Source organism: Ixodes scapularis, unplaced genomic scaffold (genome assembly GCF_016920785.2).
Source record: "Ixodes scapularis isolate PalLabHiFi unplaced genomic scaffold, ASM1692078v2 PGA_scaffold3__209_contigs__length_174095766, whole genome shotgun sequence".
NCBI classification, from domain to species: domain Eukaryota; kingdom Metazoa; phylum Arthropoda; class Arachnida; order Ixodida; family Ixodidae; genus Ixodes; species Ixodes scapularis.
The window spans coordinates 124288604-124305798 of record NW_024609868.1 but is presented as its reverse complement, the minus strand read 5'-3'; the positions used below and the strand labels follow the sequence as shown (position 1 = coordinate 124305798).

General features: G+C 46.0%; 1 protein-coding gene across 4 annotated transcripts in view; it reads right to left on the bottom strand.

The window, feature by feature from the left end:
* LOC115325687 (zinc metalloproteinase nas-14) overlaps window positions 1–17195 on the bottom strand; it is an 87152-nt gene that overhangs the window by 24263 nt on the left and 45694 nt on the right. The window lies entirely within an intron of this gene.

Here is a 17195-nt window from a genome sequence, read left to right as displayed (position 1 = left end):
TTTACAACATCGTGAGTTTCATTACAGACTCTCATGGGAAAAATCGCCGAAGGATGGAGGATTTTTTAAATAGTTTTTGAAACAACTTTATTTCGTATTTTTTTTCTTACACTTGTTGTTTTACACTGTTGAACTTTATTTCGTGTTTTTTTTTTACACTTGTTGTTTTACTCTGTTGCACTCCGGGCGACATCGCAGTGCTGATGGCCAAGCGGCGGATAAGCGTCTGCGTGCCTCACTGTAGGGTCATTGGCATCGGAGGGACAGGGCATCCGGACAAGCCTTTTTCGGCGGCTCTGGTTCTATCTTCTCGCAACTTCCATAGAATCTGCCGTCTTCCTCCTCCGTGCGGCGATTTCGCCGTTGCCGCAGCTGTGGTTCATGGGGTTGTCGTTTAACGAAGGGGTAGTACTGGTGAATGTAAAGGTGCCGTGCTCGTTCCCCTCCGATGGGAATTTGATGGACGATGATTAGTCGAGCTCTCCATTAGTGAAGGCGGTAGTAAATTGCAGAAACTGCTAGAGGACGTTGCGTATAGTTGTCATAGTTACCGTCAGGGCCAGCTCCATGCGGATTATAAACTGCTCGAGGCGGTCAGGAAACGTTTCGGCTGCCGAGTTGAGTTTGGCGGGTTGGCGGCGTCGCGCGTCGAGGGGGTTTCTTTTCAAAGTGTTTCAGGGGAACTTCCACGAGGGGATGGCAGATGAGGTGGGTGCCGAATTATCGTTTTCATCGTTTTTGGTGTTCGCCGAAGCCGATGTTGCCTTTCACTATGCCTCATTGGCTTTGGATGAAGTAGCCGAACTCTTCAGCGCCACTCACGGTCCTCGCCTCAAGCTATCATCACATTTTTGAACGACTTAAGGCTGCAATGAGATGAAATTTTAGGTTCGATGAAAAGGTGTAACAGGCGGAAATGGGCTCGCATGCTACATAAACATGATTTTTTTATTATTTTATTACTGGACGTTTCGCACTTCTTAGGTCCTGAAAGACGAGCTGTACAGCGCGAAATGAATTCTTTGTTGAAACAATGAAGTGCATAACTTGTTTAGTGCATTTCCAGCACGAAAATAATTAATGTTTTAATTTGACTCACGATCGTAATTCAAACAGGGCAAAAATATTATTGTTGCTGCTTACTTTTATATCGAATGTTCTAACTTAGTGGTGTTACTCTGGGCGCACAAAACTGTAGCCCTCGTAATTTGGCAAGAAAAAGACATCTGCTGAATGTACAAATATTGTAATTTTGAAGTCACTTATTTACCACGATGTACACTGCGCGAAATTGCAAGTGCGAGCACGACCTCCGCGCTTTTTCGCTTTTTATATTGAGACGTCCTGTTTCTCTTGGCCAAGAAGCGCGAGTGCGCCCGTACAACGCAATCATTTAATGCTAGCATCAAGCACAAAGCTCCACTGCAGGTTTCGATCATGCACGAGTCACGGTCGTTTAGAAGCGCTCTTCAGAGTCTGTTCACGCAAGGTAAAAGAGCGCGTAAAAAAAAAAAAAAGCCTAAAAAAAAAAAGATGCAGTTTGCGCAATTCTATTGGAACAATCAAACTGTTTTTTTTTTTTTTTAGTTTTCATGATTCTGTTATCTCTCCTACCCAAATATTTATCCACCAATGCAATTCTGCCAGCTTAGTGTTCGCTAGCGATGTTAAATTAGTTGATTTGGCTTGCCAAAGGCGCTGCCCAAGCTTGGGAACTAGGGCCTATTGGCGGGCACCAACATTCCCACCTTAGGTTAGCAACCCAAACGAGGGATTTAAGGCCGCTAACAATTTTGGTGAAAGTCTTAGGTAAGAAGAGGAATAATGGCGGTGTCGTGTCGTGAGCTTGCAAATGATCTGCGACGATAGCCCAGGCGCGGTACACTTTGCTGCACACTCTGCTTTGCACAGCTACACTTCCGCGTTTAAATCCAGCAGACGGTGTTGATGAACACTTTGACGTCACGTGACACCGTGAGGTGACACATCGATTCTTCACTAAATTTAGCGGACCACGACCTACATACAAACACACCCCGAGATCTGCTGCGAAACCTCTTCGCCTTAGAAAAGGAAAAAAAAATAAACAAACAACAACACGGGATTACCCCAATAGGTACAGTCTCTATCAATATGAAAGAGCGCTCGGAGCGCGTGGCCGAGACTGTAGCGAGCGGTGGCACGGTGTGCCTTTGGGGAAGTTCCTCACTTCTTCGAGGGGAGAGGAATCCCTCCAAAATGCACTCCAATTTGAATCGGCGTGCACTTATGAAGCGCCTCATTTTTCCCTGAGAACGACGTGGAAATGCCGAGAGCGCGGACAGTGCCCCGACCTGCCGCCGGCTCGGCCGCGCGCTCCGAGTGGGTCTTTTGTGTTAATGGAGCATGTACATTCAAATACGATGCTGAGCGTCGGCCGGCCGATACTGTCAGATACTCACAACGACTAATCTTTGACCCAAGTGAGACGGTACCATCACAGATAAACCAAGTGCGGCGATGTGAGGGCAGGAAGCCCTCTCGTTCTTTTATTTGAAAGGTGAAGCACCGCCAATCAGGCAAACGTCGCGTTTTTCGCCCCTTATCACAGACTGCTATAGATTGAATCCTGGTTGAACACAAAGGAGATTAGGACGCCGATAGGGAAGATACCACAAAATTCCTAATTGCCCTGGTTGGTATTTAGCCATAGAGTAATATAGCGATACGTAAAGAGTAGTCACTGAAGCTCTATCACGGCCCAGCTGTTAGTATTCACGACACCAGCTATCTGGCACAGTGGAGCCTAATTATTTATTATACGTTCGTTATATTTTTACCATTGAAAATAGTTCTGCTTTAATTTACATGTTTTTAAAACTAATAGTAGCTTCAAACTTTTTCAGACATATGACACCTGCGACTGGGGCTTTGACAGGACGCACAACTTTGCAGCCGCCATAACGTCATAACGACATAACGACAGGCAAAGTGACGTGGTGAGGATGCGGCGTTCTGTTGCTCTCCTCGCGTGGATTTCTCGTCGTGCTTTGTTTGCGGCGAAGATGAGACGGTTGAAGCGCAGCCACATTGAGAGGGTTTCAAGTGTCTATGGATCGTCAGCTGTGTCACCGGAAAGCTCTTTTCTGTTTCCCATACGTTCGAGCTAGCTGACGCTCCAAACCCGAACGTTTTGTCTTGCACGACGCTTTCATCTCACAAGCGTGCGTTCACTAGAGGTTCGTTTAAAACGTCGAGCTTGATCTCTTAGATCCTCCTTGGCTCGCACTTACGGTGAAATAGAGTACACACTTCTAGGGATGCCTCCAGAAGAGCTCGTTTTTTTATGGTTGTCTTTGTGGTCACAATAAATATTTGTGCATTACTCAGTTCTCTCGTTCGGTTGTCACCTTTTTTTTTGTTGTTGTTGAGTAAAGCGGTTTTAATATTATATTGCACAGTGTGCATGATTTACTCTGGAAATTAGAATTTATGCGTGTGTTTGGGAAATCGATTTCTACCTGTAATTAGAAGTCCAGTATGTCACGGCAGATTAGGTGGCGCAAGCTTCCGCCTAATACGAATCGAATCAATGAAATTAGTTATCCACCCACTCAAATAGCAGCCATCAATGTCTCCAGCCATTTAGTAAAAGGAAGCCATTTCTCTATTGTGGAGGCAGGTGAAGGTTGCGGACCTATGAGGGAGCGGAGAAGGTGCCATGTAGATTTTTGATGTGAGTAGGAATCAATCTTCTTACAAATTTGGTCGCAGCTGGTAGTAGTGTCCAGGGAGAAGCAGTGTGTAATTATGTCCTCTCGTAGGAGGTCGAGGCTTTCCTGAAGTTATGTATGGTGGGAATAAAGTCGGGCTGTATTAAGTAATCGTTTTCGTTTTTGACAGAGCCTGAGGAGGTGAAGATCGAGGTGAGCTATAGGGGCGGTAGATTGTTAACTTTTGATGGATGTCTTATGTGCATTGCGAAGAGAATGAAACCAATCTGTGTAAGTTGGTCATATGCGTCGGCTCGAAGGTCGAGCGGGAAGTTGGTCGAAGTGTAAAAATTGTGGTGCGTTTTTCTATTTATTTTTTTTTGGGGGGGGGGGGTATATAATGGTCACTGAGAAATTTATTGTCAGTGACCTGCCACGTGATACGTAGTTTGCCAAGGGAAAGTGAAAGATCGGGAGTGGAGAAGAGTTGGGTTTCGGTGCGTGCCCTCGTCGGCATATCAGGTGCATTGAGAGGAGATAAGTGGTTTCGTTGCATATGTGTGCAGCAAAGGCGCCCTGTCCTAAGCGCGTGGGCTATCTCCAGTAGGTGTAAAGCTTGTTGATATCGCCGCTATAAGGATAGCAGAGTCGTGGGTGAGTGAGGTCGCAAGGGCGGAAGTCCAAAAAGTGTTGCTGATGTTTAGGCGGGTTGTAAAAGTTTAGAAGATAGACGGGAGCCTCAGAAGTAGAGTAATAGGCGATGGCGACAAGGTAGGATTGCAAGGCATATTCGGCCTCAATTTGTTGGAATTTAATATCGCGACGGATATAGGGAGAAACAAAGGAAACTGACGGATGGAAATTAATTTCCCGGTAACAGGGATCGATGAGGGAGTGTCGAGATTCCTGCAGAAGAAGTAAGTGCGGAAGAAATGTTTGAATAAGGAAATATTGAAGAAGGGGAGTTTCATTGTTTTTAAGATTTCGGCAGTTCCATTGCAGCACTGCAGGGTGTTGTTTAGTGTGTATTGCCATCCGCCATCCACTCCGAGGTTTTATCAGTTACTGGCTGCCTCTAGGTTTTGCAGCAGGTATTGGAGGCCACGAGCTCCACTGTTTCTATTTCGTTCATTACCGACAGTACCCGTTGCTGAAGAAAATAACTAAATACTATAATAATTACGCTCCTTACTCGTTCCTACGATTCTGAAGTGCGCGTAACTTTCTCGTTACTCTGAAGGAGTCGTTTATCGGAAGCAGAAGCCGCCGTCCAATGTTTGGGTCGTCAACAATTCTTCGCTTATTAAGTAATGCATAAACATTCCGAATTCCTACACCGTGAGATATGTTGATTGGAACAACCACCTGGGGATTAGGGCTACTGCAGTTGTAAGCATCTCTTATGCACGTGAGTAGAGAGATATACCTGGCAAACATATTCTGTATTCATTTTTATGTATACTAGCTACTAGCTGGCTGTTGAAGGAAATTATCTCCGGGTTTTAGCACAACATGTTTCTTTGAGAAAACCTTTCTTCCTTGGGGTCAGAATTCGCGAGTGCCGATGAGGTGACGGAGACGTTAGGGCAGGTTTTACTGATGTCCGAAAGCGATGTACGCCGTACCTTCAATGCGTCTTGTTTGTTTTTGTTTATTCATAATGAATAGTTCTTTCTTGGTAAGATTAAAAGTGTTAATAAGTGATGCTTTACCTAGAGAGCATCAGGCGTAGAAACAATTGTGAACAGCAGTAGAGGCTTTATTCGACGCTTCGACCAGAACCTGCTCTTTTTCAGGAGAGCAGGTTCTACTCGAATCATCGAATAAAGCCTCTACCGCTGCTCACAATTTTTTCTACACTTTGTAAGATTACGTTGAACCTGAATTCGGTGGGGTATCTGAGCACCGGGATAAGCTTCGCCAATGCCTGGAGCAATATACAGTGAGAATTGGGAACGATATTTACGGCCTGCAAGTTGGCCCGCTCCTTGCGCACTTTGTGCGTTTGTCGACCCCACAAAAGTGTCCACGTGCTTTCATCCCCCCCCCCCCCCCCCCCCCGCCCCCGACCTCGAACAGTGATAGCGCGTGCTCGGCTGCATCATCATACCGCGTCTTCGCCTTTTTTATGTTGTGTTGCCTTTTGATTGGCGTGCACCTTCTTGCATTCAAGAACAAGAGCGCCGCTGTATGTCATAGCACCTGATGTTTTACCCCCGGGTGTATCTCAAAACGCCCCATTCGCATTTCACGTCCTTTTGTTGCGCCCGATTCTCATTAGGACCTTCTCGTTTGAGCCTTCTCAAAACACCTCAACAGTTTTTTTTTTTTTTTTTTTTGGATTTGCATTAGCACCAAATGGCGCGTGGTGCGTTTTCAGCCCTGTATCGGCTCTGACGGCTCGTAGCGTAGGCTGCGGTCCACTTTAAGGAAAATAAATTGCGGAGGGGGGGACCACTTTGAGTGCACCTTCCTGCTACCCAGAAAAAGACAGGCATACAAGCCATGCCTTGACACAAAAGACCCTGTTCGGTGTTTTATCGCCCAGTGCCTGCTACAACTTCCGGACAACCCAACGAGCGGGCTCTGACCTTCGCTGCATGTTTCAAGAGCAGAAACGATTCCAGGACTATTAGCCAAACCGCGGGACTAAACCACGTGTGCGTGAGTATGTCCCCCTCCCTTCTAACTCGCCTATGGGCGAGTCAGAAGGGAAGGGGAGCGAACATGAAATAGCTTTTTCGGAGATATGCGGTGTTCCATGCCATAAAACCAACACCTCGAAATGCCCCCATTTGATTTTTTTTTCCTTGGAGAATGAAACGCGGAGGATGTAACGAGAACGGATCAAATGCGGCAGACCCAACCAAAAAGGATGTTTTCAGAATGGTCCTTTTGAGAAAGTCCTAACGAGAAGGTTGAAACGAGAATGGGCCGAAATGATAACTACCCGCGTCAGCGATCGATTGGCAGTCGGCCGGTCGACTTGCGTTGCGTGGCTCCCAACCGCATATGGTTCGGTGAAAACCCTATAACACCAATCTGTGCTAAAAAAAAACAACTAAATAAGGAGCGGTTTTATAAATCGTTTTGTCCCGTGAATTCAGTTATCGGGCCTAACTTTTGAAGAATTAAACGTAAACCACATTTACCTTGAAAAATACGGGCAGCGATTGCCGCAGGGCATGGGGCCAGCCTCTCTGCGGCCTGCTATCTGTCCAAAGTGTCCTGACGTCATCGTCGGCATACCCATGACAGCTTATGTGGCGAAAGAAGGTCATCTGACTTCGTTGATGACGCCACTTGCTAGATTTTTTTTTCCCGGCTCGCGCTCTCCTGCGTTCGGCTCGCCACAACAAGAGAGGCTACGTCGAAATTTTAGTTGGCTATTACGATGCTACAAGCAATAAAAAAGAAAACCTTAAAACAGATAATTTTGAGATGCCCGCAATAGATCTTTTACTTTTTTTTAAATTCAAGGTCTATTTTAAATTCGCTTTAACTTAAATTTGTTTTAATTTATTTATTTTTATTTACAAGATACTGACGTCAATATGATGGCTCATCCGGGAGGGCAAGAGTTCAATAGTGGATTTAGTTAGGGGTATACTCATCTTGAGCATATATGAATAAACTTTATTATGACCTCTACTTTCCTAGGTTCGAGAATTGCAGGGCGTGTCTTAATAGCTTCATGCCTCTTTTTTCGTGATTTCTTTTCTTAACGTTGTTGTTAACTAATCCCACAATTTTATTGGCACGCTGATCGAGAACAGGATGCTCGGCACCCAGCGAGAAACCCGGCAACGATATTTAACCTCGCGCTTTGTTTCTGTTTTCTACCTCTATGGGCATCCGGGCAACCCAGAGGACGAGGGCAGAGTTGCAAAAGATTAGTGTATCGTACACTAACTGAACAACACGCAAACACCTCGACCTGCGCCGGGGGCAACTGGTGTTGAAGGTGCGCAACGAGTCAAGTCGAAATAATTTTAAGACAAATAAAAACTGATGAAATTCGTAAAAAAACAGAAGATTAGGGGAAAACATTGTAAAGGGGGCTTAGCGGGCAAGCGTCGACGTTTCGACAGTGGCTGCCTTCTTCGGGTCCCGGTCCCGAAAAGGCAGTGCCACTGCCGAAACTTCGACGTCTGCCCGCTAAGCCCACTTTTTCATTTTTCCACTAATCTTTTACACTGATTTCTTTTAATATCTTATATGTACCTTTAAATGTTTTCAAATATTTTTCTTTACCTCGAGTTATGGTGCATGTAATATTTTTGTTTTAAAATATACTTTCAGTATTTTAACTTCTTCACTCACGTCGTGCTTTACTTTTTTCCTACAGATATCATCAAATAGATAATATTATTTTTTCATATTTCAACTGCGACGTCTGTGCACCCTCCTTCGTACCCATATATTTCTCGGAAGCTTCTGTATACCTTTTCCCGGTACCTATATATATATATTCTTTGTAAGTCAATAGGTTTCTAATTATGACATAACAAAATAATTGTCAATCAGAAACTTATCACGCATGAATCAAAGCGTAAAGCAAGAGTTATGACATATGACGCTAAGTGCAATATATATGAGAGCGCAAAGGAATTTTGTCATATTCAGACAGACATGTTTCAGGGAACTACGAGTAGTGATGGTGGTGATGGCAATGTATGATGAATAATGGCGAGAGAACCCCGGGCGTATTGCTACACTTTAAGAGCATTCTCTCTGATAACTTCGTTTGCGCTTTTGGTGCGCGCGTAATGGCGTCATTTTTGTCTTCCGCAGCTTTCTTTTTTTTGTTGGTTGGGGGATAGTAGGAGTGGTCCGGGCATCACTGCAAAGACAGCGGCCAGCTGCGGGCCGCCTGAAACGGTTCGGCGGGCCGGGCGTGACCTGTGGGTTGGATTTAGAGACGCCTGTTCTAGACCGGCGCTAAAACAACCTCGGCTAAAGCGGGTGTTAGTGCGTTGCGCACCCTTCAAAAAAAAAAAAATGTTAGCCTTACTTGACGATAACACCCTTATAAACACCCTTTAAACATAAAGGGTGTTGTATTATACAGCAGTCTAGTTTACACAAAAAAAAAAAAAACCTGCATTAGGTTGAAATAAGGGTGCTGAAAGGACGTAGAGACAGGTGTACGTCTCTGGAACAGATTTTACATGCTTAATGGTTTAAACCTTCCTAACGTGTACGCATTTTTAGACTATAAAAAAGCGTTCTACACTGTGTCCGAAGCGTTGTTATTACACAAAATAAAGTTCTTAAACATAAACACTGCGAACTGCATGTGGATAAAAGCGTATTATTTATTATTGCGTCGCCAATGAGTTGTCTAATATAGTGAAGCATCTACTTTCATTGAGATGACATCTGAAGTGCAACAGTGCTCTTCGGTTCTGGTACAGTTGTTATTTTTATTATTCGTTAATGATGTTGCTGTCGGCGTGAGTTAAAAAGTAGGATTGCTAACCGGCGAGCGTGTTGTTTCCGAATGTTAGCGTAAAAGTTAAATTTCATACAAATCTGGGCTAGTTAGTAATGCATGGCTCTCCTACATTAACAACACAGAAAAAAATTTAAGAGACCAGCAACAAGGTGTACACGGACAGTCCAAGCCAGTTCAGGAGCAAGGGATACGCAGACATGTTCAAGTCTGCCTGCGACACAAAGTTGCACTCTGACTTGACTAGACTCCTACAGTGGTGTAATATGATGATGATGTAGCGCGACGTAAAAAAAAAGGTGAGCATGCCAGTTTTACTCGAAGAGACAAGAATCAAATTAAAAATACATTTTAATTGAACGATGAATGTGTACCCAAAAGTAAAAAGTTAAAATACCTAGAAGTCACGCTTTCAGGTCATTGTACATAAAGCTCAAGCATAGTCGATGATGTTACGAGAGCAGTCTGTCTATGCTGGAAAAAGCGGTGGAGGAACTGCATCATGACGTCGCCGGTGGGAGGAGCCTAATCTCCATCACCAAGAAACTACATCCGAAGAGAACTGCACCGTGACGTGTCCAGTGACGTCGCCGAACAGTGGCGATTGAGTTGAAACTACATCGTTCTTTTTTTCCCTACAGGGAATTTCGGAGAATCGCCGAGTAGGCTAGCGCACACCAGCTCGGAGCACGTGGAGCGAAAGCTCGCGCTGCAGAACCCAGAGATCGTGGGTTCAATCCCCGCTCCTGCCCGTTTCGATCTGCTGGATGAGCATCGTACCGGCGTGCGGTCGTGTTCTGCGTGATGCACGTTAAAGACCCTGGGCTAGCAGTCGTACTCCACTGGCTAAATTGCTTATCTACAGGTGGTAACGATGTCGCCATGTTGTGGCAGACTAACCTCCTGCTGTATAAACAACTAACGACAAATTTTACTTTTTGATTATGTTTGACTGCGTTAGTGCAACTTCTCTCGTGCTGCACGAGAAAGAACAAAATGTTCCTTCGGGGGTTAAGTTTTCGGTGAACTAGGAAGAAAAAAGAAGAAAAGAGAATATTTCCCTCAAGTTGGGCTCGTAGTAGGAGAGGGGGAAGAAGAAAATCAGTTGTTATTCCCACGGTGTGTATGGTCTTTTCTTTATGTGTTTGTCTATTCTAGTTCAGCTGGCCTGACCTGAAGTAGTTGTTTTAAAATAAAGCATATCTGGCTCTCTCTCTCTCTACCTGAAGTATGAACGAACTAGCTCAACTTAAGCCTGTTACCGTTGCTTGCTTGGCTTTTCGCTCAGCCAAATCGCTTACATGGAGTGCACTCAAATGAAAACACAATCGTGTTAATTCGTGTAAGAGTATTTAGAATATTTATCGATCACGCCGCTGAACTTGCATCGCTCGAAGAACTTCCTTTTTGTGAGCGCCTTCTCTGCTTGAGTTTGTTGGAAACACAGCCACTTCGATCCGAGGCAATCGATGATAGCCTTGGTGACATCACCAAGTACGTGACTCACAGAGTACTGGAGAACACCAATGTTTTCGTCGCTCCCGACGGTTCCCTGGAAGCCGCCAGCGGCGTAAAAGCGTAGAGCTGCGAGGACTTGTTGTTCGACCGTCAGCACACGGGGCCCTTCAAGACAACGCTGGAGCTTTCCGCGAAGTTGTCACACAACCAGCGAGTCACCCCTTTGGTCAGTTGGTATTCGCCCACAAACCTCGCATCGCTCGTCTCGAAAGCATCCCGGTGATCTCTAAAAACCCGATCCGCTGGCGAACCCAACAGTAGAGATGCGTATGTTAGGGTCGCCATCTTTTACGATGCAGATTGATCTCTGGCTTCGCCTCGACCTTTCAGTTAACTGCATCGTCAAAGTGCATCGTGACGACATTTTGACGTCACCGCTAACTGCATCATTTTACGAGCATAGCTGGAACTGCATAGGGAAAAACTGCATTTCAACGTCATGTCACGTGACCCGAGAGAAAAGCCAATCAGTGCCCGATGCAGTTTTCTACATCATGCAGTTGGCGTTCCAGCATAGGCAGACTGCATAGGGAAAAACTGCATTTCAACGTCATGTCACGTGACCCGAGAGAAAAGCCAATCAGTGCCCGATGCAGTTTTCTACATCATGCAGTTGGCGTTCCAGCATAGGCAGACTGCATAGGGAAAAACTGCATTTCAACGTCATGTCACGTGACCCGAGAGAAAAGCCAATCAGTGCCCGATGCAGTTTTCTACATCATGCAGTTGGCGTTCCAGCATAGGCAGACTGCATAGGGAAAAACTGCATTTCAACGTCATGTCACGTGACCCAAGAGAAAAGCCAATCAGTGCCCGATGCAGTTTTCTACATCATGCAGTTGGCGTTCCAGCATAGACAAACTGCATAGGGAAAAACTGCATTTCAACGTCATGTCACGTGACCCGAGAGAAAAGCCAATCAGTGCCCGATGCTGTTTTCTACATCATGCAGTTGGCGTTCCAGCATAGACAGACTGCATAGGGAAAAACTGCATTTCAACGTCATGTCACGTGACCCGAGAGAAAAGCCAATCAGTGCCCGATGCAGTTTTCTACATCATGCAGTTGGCGTTCCAGCATAGACAGACTGCATAGGGAAAAACTGCATTTCAACGTCATGTCACGTGACCCGAGAGAAAAGCCAATCAGTGCCCGATGCAGTTTTCTACATCATGCAGTTGGCGTTCCAGCATAGACAGACTGCATAGGGAAAAACTGCATTTCAACGTCATGTCACGTGACCCGAGAGAAAAGCCAATCAGTGCCCGATGCAGTTTTCTACATCATGCAGTTGGCGTTCCAGCATAGACAGACTGCATAGGGAAAAACTGCATTTCAACGTCATGTCACGTGACCCGAGAGAAAAGCCAATCAGTGCCCGATGCAGTTTTCTACATCATGCAGTTGGCGTTCCAGCATAGACAGACTGCATAGGGAAAAACTGCATTTCAACGTCATGTCACGTGACCCGAGAGAAAAGCCAATCAGTGCCCGATGCAGTTTTCTACATCATGCAGTTGGCGTTCCAGCATAGACAGACTGCATAGGGAAAAACTGCATTTCAACGTCATGTCACGTGACCCGAGAGAAAAGCCAATCAGTGCCCGATGCAGTTTTCTACATCATGCAGTTGGCGTTCCAGCATAGACAGACTGCATAGGGAAAAACTGCATTTCAACGTCATGTCACGTGACCCGAGAGAAAAGCCAATCAGTGCCCGATGCAGTTTTCTACATCATGCAGTTGGCGTTCCAGCATAGACAGACTGCATAGGGAAAAACTGCATTTCAATGTCATGTCACGTGACCCGAGAGAAAAGCCAATCAGTGCCCGATGCAGTTTTCTACATCATGCAGTTGGCGTTCCAGCATAGACAGACTGCATAGGGAAAAACTGCATTTCAACGTCATGTCACGTGACCCGAGAGAAAAGCCAATCAGTGCCCGATGCAGTTTTCTACATCATGCAGTTGGCGTTCCAGCATAGACAGACTGCATTGGGAAAAACTGCATTTCAACGTCATGTCACGTGACCCGAGAGAAAAGCCAATCAGTGCCCGATGCAGTTTTCTACATCATGCAGTTGGCGTTCCAGCATAGACAGACTGCATAGGGAAAAACTGCATTTCAACGTCATGTCACGTGACCCGAGAGAAAAGCCAATCAGTGCCCGATGCAGTTTTCTACATCATGCAGTTGGCGTTCCAGCATAGACAGACTGCATAGGGAAAAACTGCATTTCAACGTCATGTCACGTGACCCGAGAGAAAAGCCAATCAGTGCCCGATGCAGTTTTCTACATCATGCAGTTGGCGTTCCAGCATAGACAGACTGCATAGGGAAAAACTGCATTTCAACGTCATGTCACGTGACCCGAGAGAAAAGCCAATCAGTGCCCGATGCAGTTTTCTACATCATGCAGTTGGCGTTCCAGCATAGACAGACTGCATAGGGAAAAACTGCATTTCAACGTCATGTCACGTGACCCGAGAGAAAAGCCAATCAGTGCCCGATGCAGTTTTCTACATCATGCAGTTGGCGTTCCAGCATACACAGACTGCATAGGGAAAAACTGCATTTCAACGTCATGTCACGTGACCCGAGAGAAAAGCCAATCAGTGCCCGATGCAGTTTTCTACATATGCAGTTGGCGTTCCAGCATAGACAGACTGCATAGGGAAAAACTACATTTCAGCGTCATGTCACGTGACCCGAGAGAAAAGCCAATCAGTGCCCGATGCAGTTTTCTACATCATGCAGTTGGCGTTCCAGCATAGACAGACTGCATAGGGAAAAACTGCATTTCAACGTCATGTCACGTGACCCGAGAGAAAAGCCAATCAGTGCCCGATGCAGTTTTCTACATCATGCAGTTGGCGTTCCAGCATAGACAGACTGCATTGGGAAAAACTGCATTTCAACGTCATGTCACGTGACCCGAGAGAAAAGCCAATCAGTGCCCGATGCAGTTTTCTACATCATGCAGTTGGCGTTCCAGCATAGACAGACTGCATAGCGAAAAACTGCATTTCAACGTCATGTCACGTGACCCGAGAGAAAAGCCAATCAGTGCCCGATGCAGTTTTCTACATCATGCAGTTGGCGTTCCAGCATAGACAGACTGCATAGGGAAAAACTGCATTTCAACGTCATGTCACGTGACCCGAGAGAAAAGCCAATCAGTGCCCGATGCAGTTTTCTACATCATGCAGTTGGCGTTCCAGCATAGACAGACTGCATAGGGAAAAACTGCATTTCAACGTCATGTCACGTGACCCGAGAGAAAAGCCAATCAGTGCCCGATGCAGTTTTCTACATCATGCAGTTGGCGTTCCAGCATAGACAGACTGCATAGGGAAAAACTGCATTTCAACGTCATGTCACGTGACCCGAGAGAAAAGCCAATCAGTGCCCGATGCAGTTTTCTACATCATGCAGTTGGCGTTCCAGCATAGACAGACTGCATAGAGAAAAACTGCATTTCAACGTCATGTCACGTGACCCGAGAGAAAAGCCAATCAGTGCCCGATGCAGTTTTCTACATCATGCAGTTGGCGTTCCAGCATAGACAGACTGCATAGGGAAAAACTGCATTTCAACGTCATGTCACGTGACCCGAGAGAAAAGCCAATCAGTGCCCGATGCAGTTTTCTACATCATGCAGTTGGCGTTCCAGCATAGACAGACTGCATAGGGAAAAACTGCATTTCAACGTCATGTCACGTGACCCGAGAGAAAAGCCAATCAGTGCCCGATGCAGTTTTCTACATCATGCAGTTGGCGTTCCAGCATAGACAGACTGCATAGGGAAAAACTGCATTTCAACGTCATGTCACGTGACCCGAGAGAAAAGCCAATCAGTGCCCGATGCAGTTTTCTACATCATGCAGTTGGCGTTCCAGCATAGACAGACTGCATAGGGAAAAACTGCATTTCAACGTCATGTCACGTGACCCGAGAGAAAAGCCAATCAGTGCCCGATGCAGTTTTCTACATCATGCAGTTGGCGTTCCAGCATAGACAGACTGCATAGAGAAAAACTGCATTTCAACGTCATGTCACGTGACCCGAGAGAAAAGCCAATCAGTGCCCGTAGCAGTTTTGTACATCATGCAGTTGGCGTTCCAGCATAGACAGACTGCATAGGGAAAAACTGCATTTCAACGTCATGTCACGTGACCCGAGAGAAAAGCCAATCAGTGCCCGATGCAGTTTTCTACATCATGCAGTTGGCGTTCCAGCATAGACAGACTGCATAGGGAAAAACTGCATTTCAACGTCATGTCACGTGACCCGAGAGAAAAGCCAATCAGTGCCCGATGCAGTTTTCTACATCGTGCAGTTGGCGTTCCAGCATAGACAGACTGCATAGGGAAAAACTGCATTTCAACGTCATGTCACGTGACCCGAGAGAAAAGCCAATCAGTGCCCGATGCAGTTTTCTACATCATGCAGTTGGCGTTCCAGCATAGACAGACTGCATAGGGAAAAACTGCATTTCAACGTCATGTCACGTGACCCGAGAGAAAAGCCAATCAGTGCCCGATGCAGTTTTCTACATCATGCAGTTGGCGTTCCAGCATAGACAGACTGCATAGGGAAAAACTTCATTTCAACGTCATGTCACGTGACCCGAGAGAAAAGCCAATCAGTGCCCGATGCAGTTTTCTACATCATGCAGTTGGCGTTCCAGCATAGACAGACTGCATAGAGAAAAACTGCATTTCAACGTCATGTCACGTGACCCGAGAGAAAAGCCAATCAGTGCCCGTAGCAGTTTTCTACATCATGCAGTTGGCGTTCCAGCATAGACAGACTGCATAGAGAAAAACTGCATTTCAACGTCATGTCACGTGACCCGAGAGAAAAGCCAATCAGTGCCCGTAGCAGTTTTCTACATCATGCAGTTGGCGTTCCAGCATAGACAGACTGCATAGAGAAAAACTGCATTTCAACGTCATGTCACGTGACCCGAGAGAAAAGCCAATCAGTGCCCGATGCAGTTTTCTACATCATGCAGTTGGCGTTCCAGTATAGACAGACTGCATAGAGAAAAACTGCATTTCAACGTCATGTCACGTGACCCGAGAGAAAAGCCAATCAGTGCCCGATGCAGTTTTCTACATCATGCAGTTGGCGTTCCAGCATAGACAGACTGCATAGAGAAAAACTGCATTTCAACGTCATGTCACGTGACCCGAGAGAAAAGCCAATCAGTGCCCGATGCAGTTTTCTACATCATGCAGTTGGCGTTCCAGCATAGGCAGACTGCATAGGGAAAAACTGCATTTCAACGTCATGTCACGTGACCCGAGAGAAAAGCCAATCAGTGCCCGATGCAGTTTTCTACATCATGCAGTTGGCGTTCCAGCATAGGCAGACTGCATAGGGAAAAACTGCATTTCAACGTCATGTCACGTGACCCGAGAGAAAAGCCAATCAGTGCCCGATGCAGTTTTCTACATCATGCAGTTGGCGTTCCAGCATAGGCAGACTGCATAGGGAAAAACTGCATTTCAACGTCATGTCACGTGACCCAAGAGAAAAGCCAATCAGTGCCCGATGCAGTTTTCTACATCATGCAGTTGGCGTTCCAGCATAGACAAACTGCATAGGGAAAAACTGCATTTCAACGTCATGTCACGTGACCCGAGAGAAAAGCCAATCAGTGCCCGATGCAGTTTTCTACATCATGCAGTTGGCGTTCCAGCATAGACAGACTGCATAGGGAAAAACTGCATTTCAACGTCATGTCACGTGACCCGAGAGAAAAGCCAATCAGTGCCCGATGCAGTTTTCTACATCATGCAGTTGGCGTTCCAGCATAGACAGACTGCATAGGGAAAAACTGCATTTCAACGTCATGTCACGTGACCCGAGAGAAAAGCCAATCAGTGCCCGATGCAGTTTTCTACATCATGCAGTTGGCGTTCCAGCATAGACAGACTGCATAGGGAAAAACTGCATTTCAACGTCATGTCACGTGACCCGAGAGAAAAGTCAATCAGTGCCCGATGCAGTTTTCTACATCATGCAGTTGGCGTTCCAGCATAGACAGACTGCATAGGGAAAAACTGCATTTCAACGTCATGTCACGTGACCCGAGAGAAAAGCCAATCAGTGCCCGATGCAGTTTTCTACATCATGCAGTTGGCGTTCCAGCATAGACAGACTGCATAGGGAAAAACTGCATTTCAACGTCATGTCACGTGACCCGAGAGAAAAGCCAATCAGTGCCCGATGCAGTTTTCTACATCATGCAGTTGGCGTTCCAGCATAGACAGACTGCATAGGGAAAAACTGCATTTCAACGTCATGTCACGTGACCCGAGAGAAAAGCCAATCAGTGCCCGATGCAGTTTTCTACATCATGCAGTTGGCGTTCCAGCATAGACAGACTGCATAGGGAAAAACTGCATTTCAACGTCATGTCACGTGACCCGAGAGAAAAGCCAATCAGTGCCCGATGCAGTTTTCTACATCATGCAGTTGGCGTTCCAGCATAGACAGACTGCATAGGGAAAAACTGCA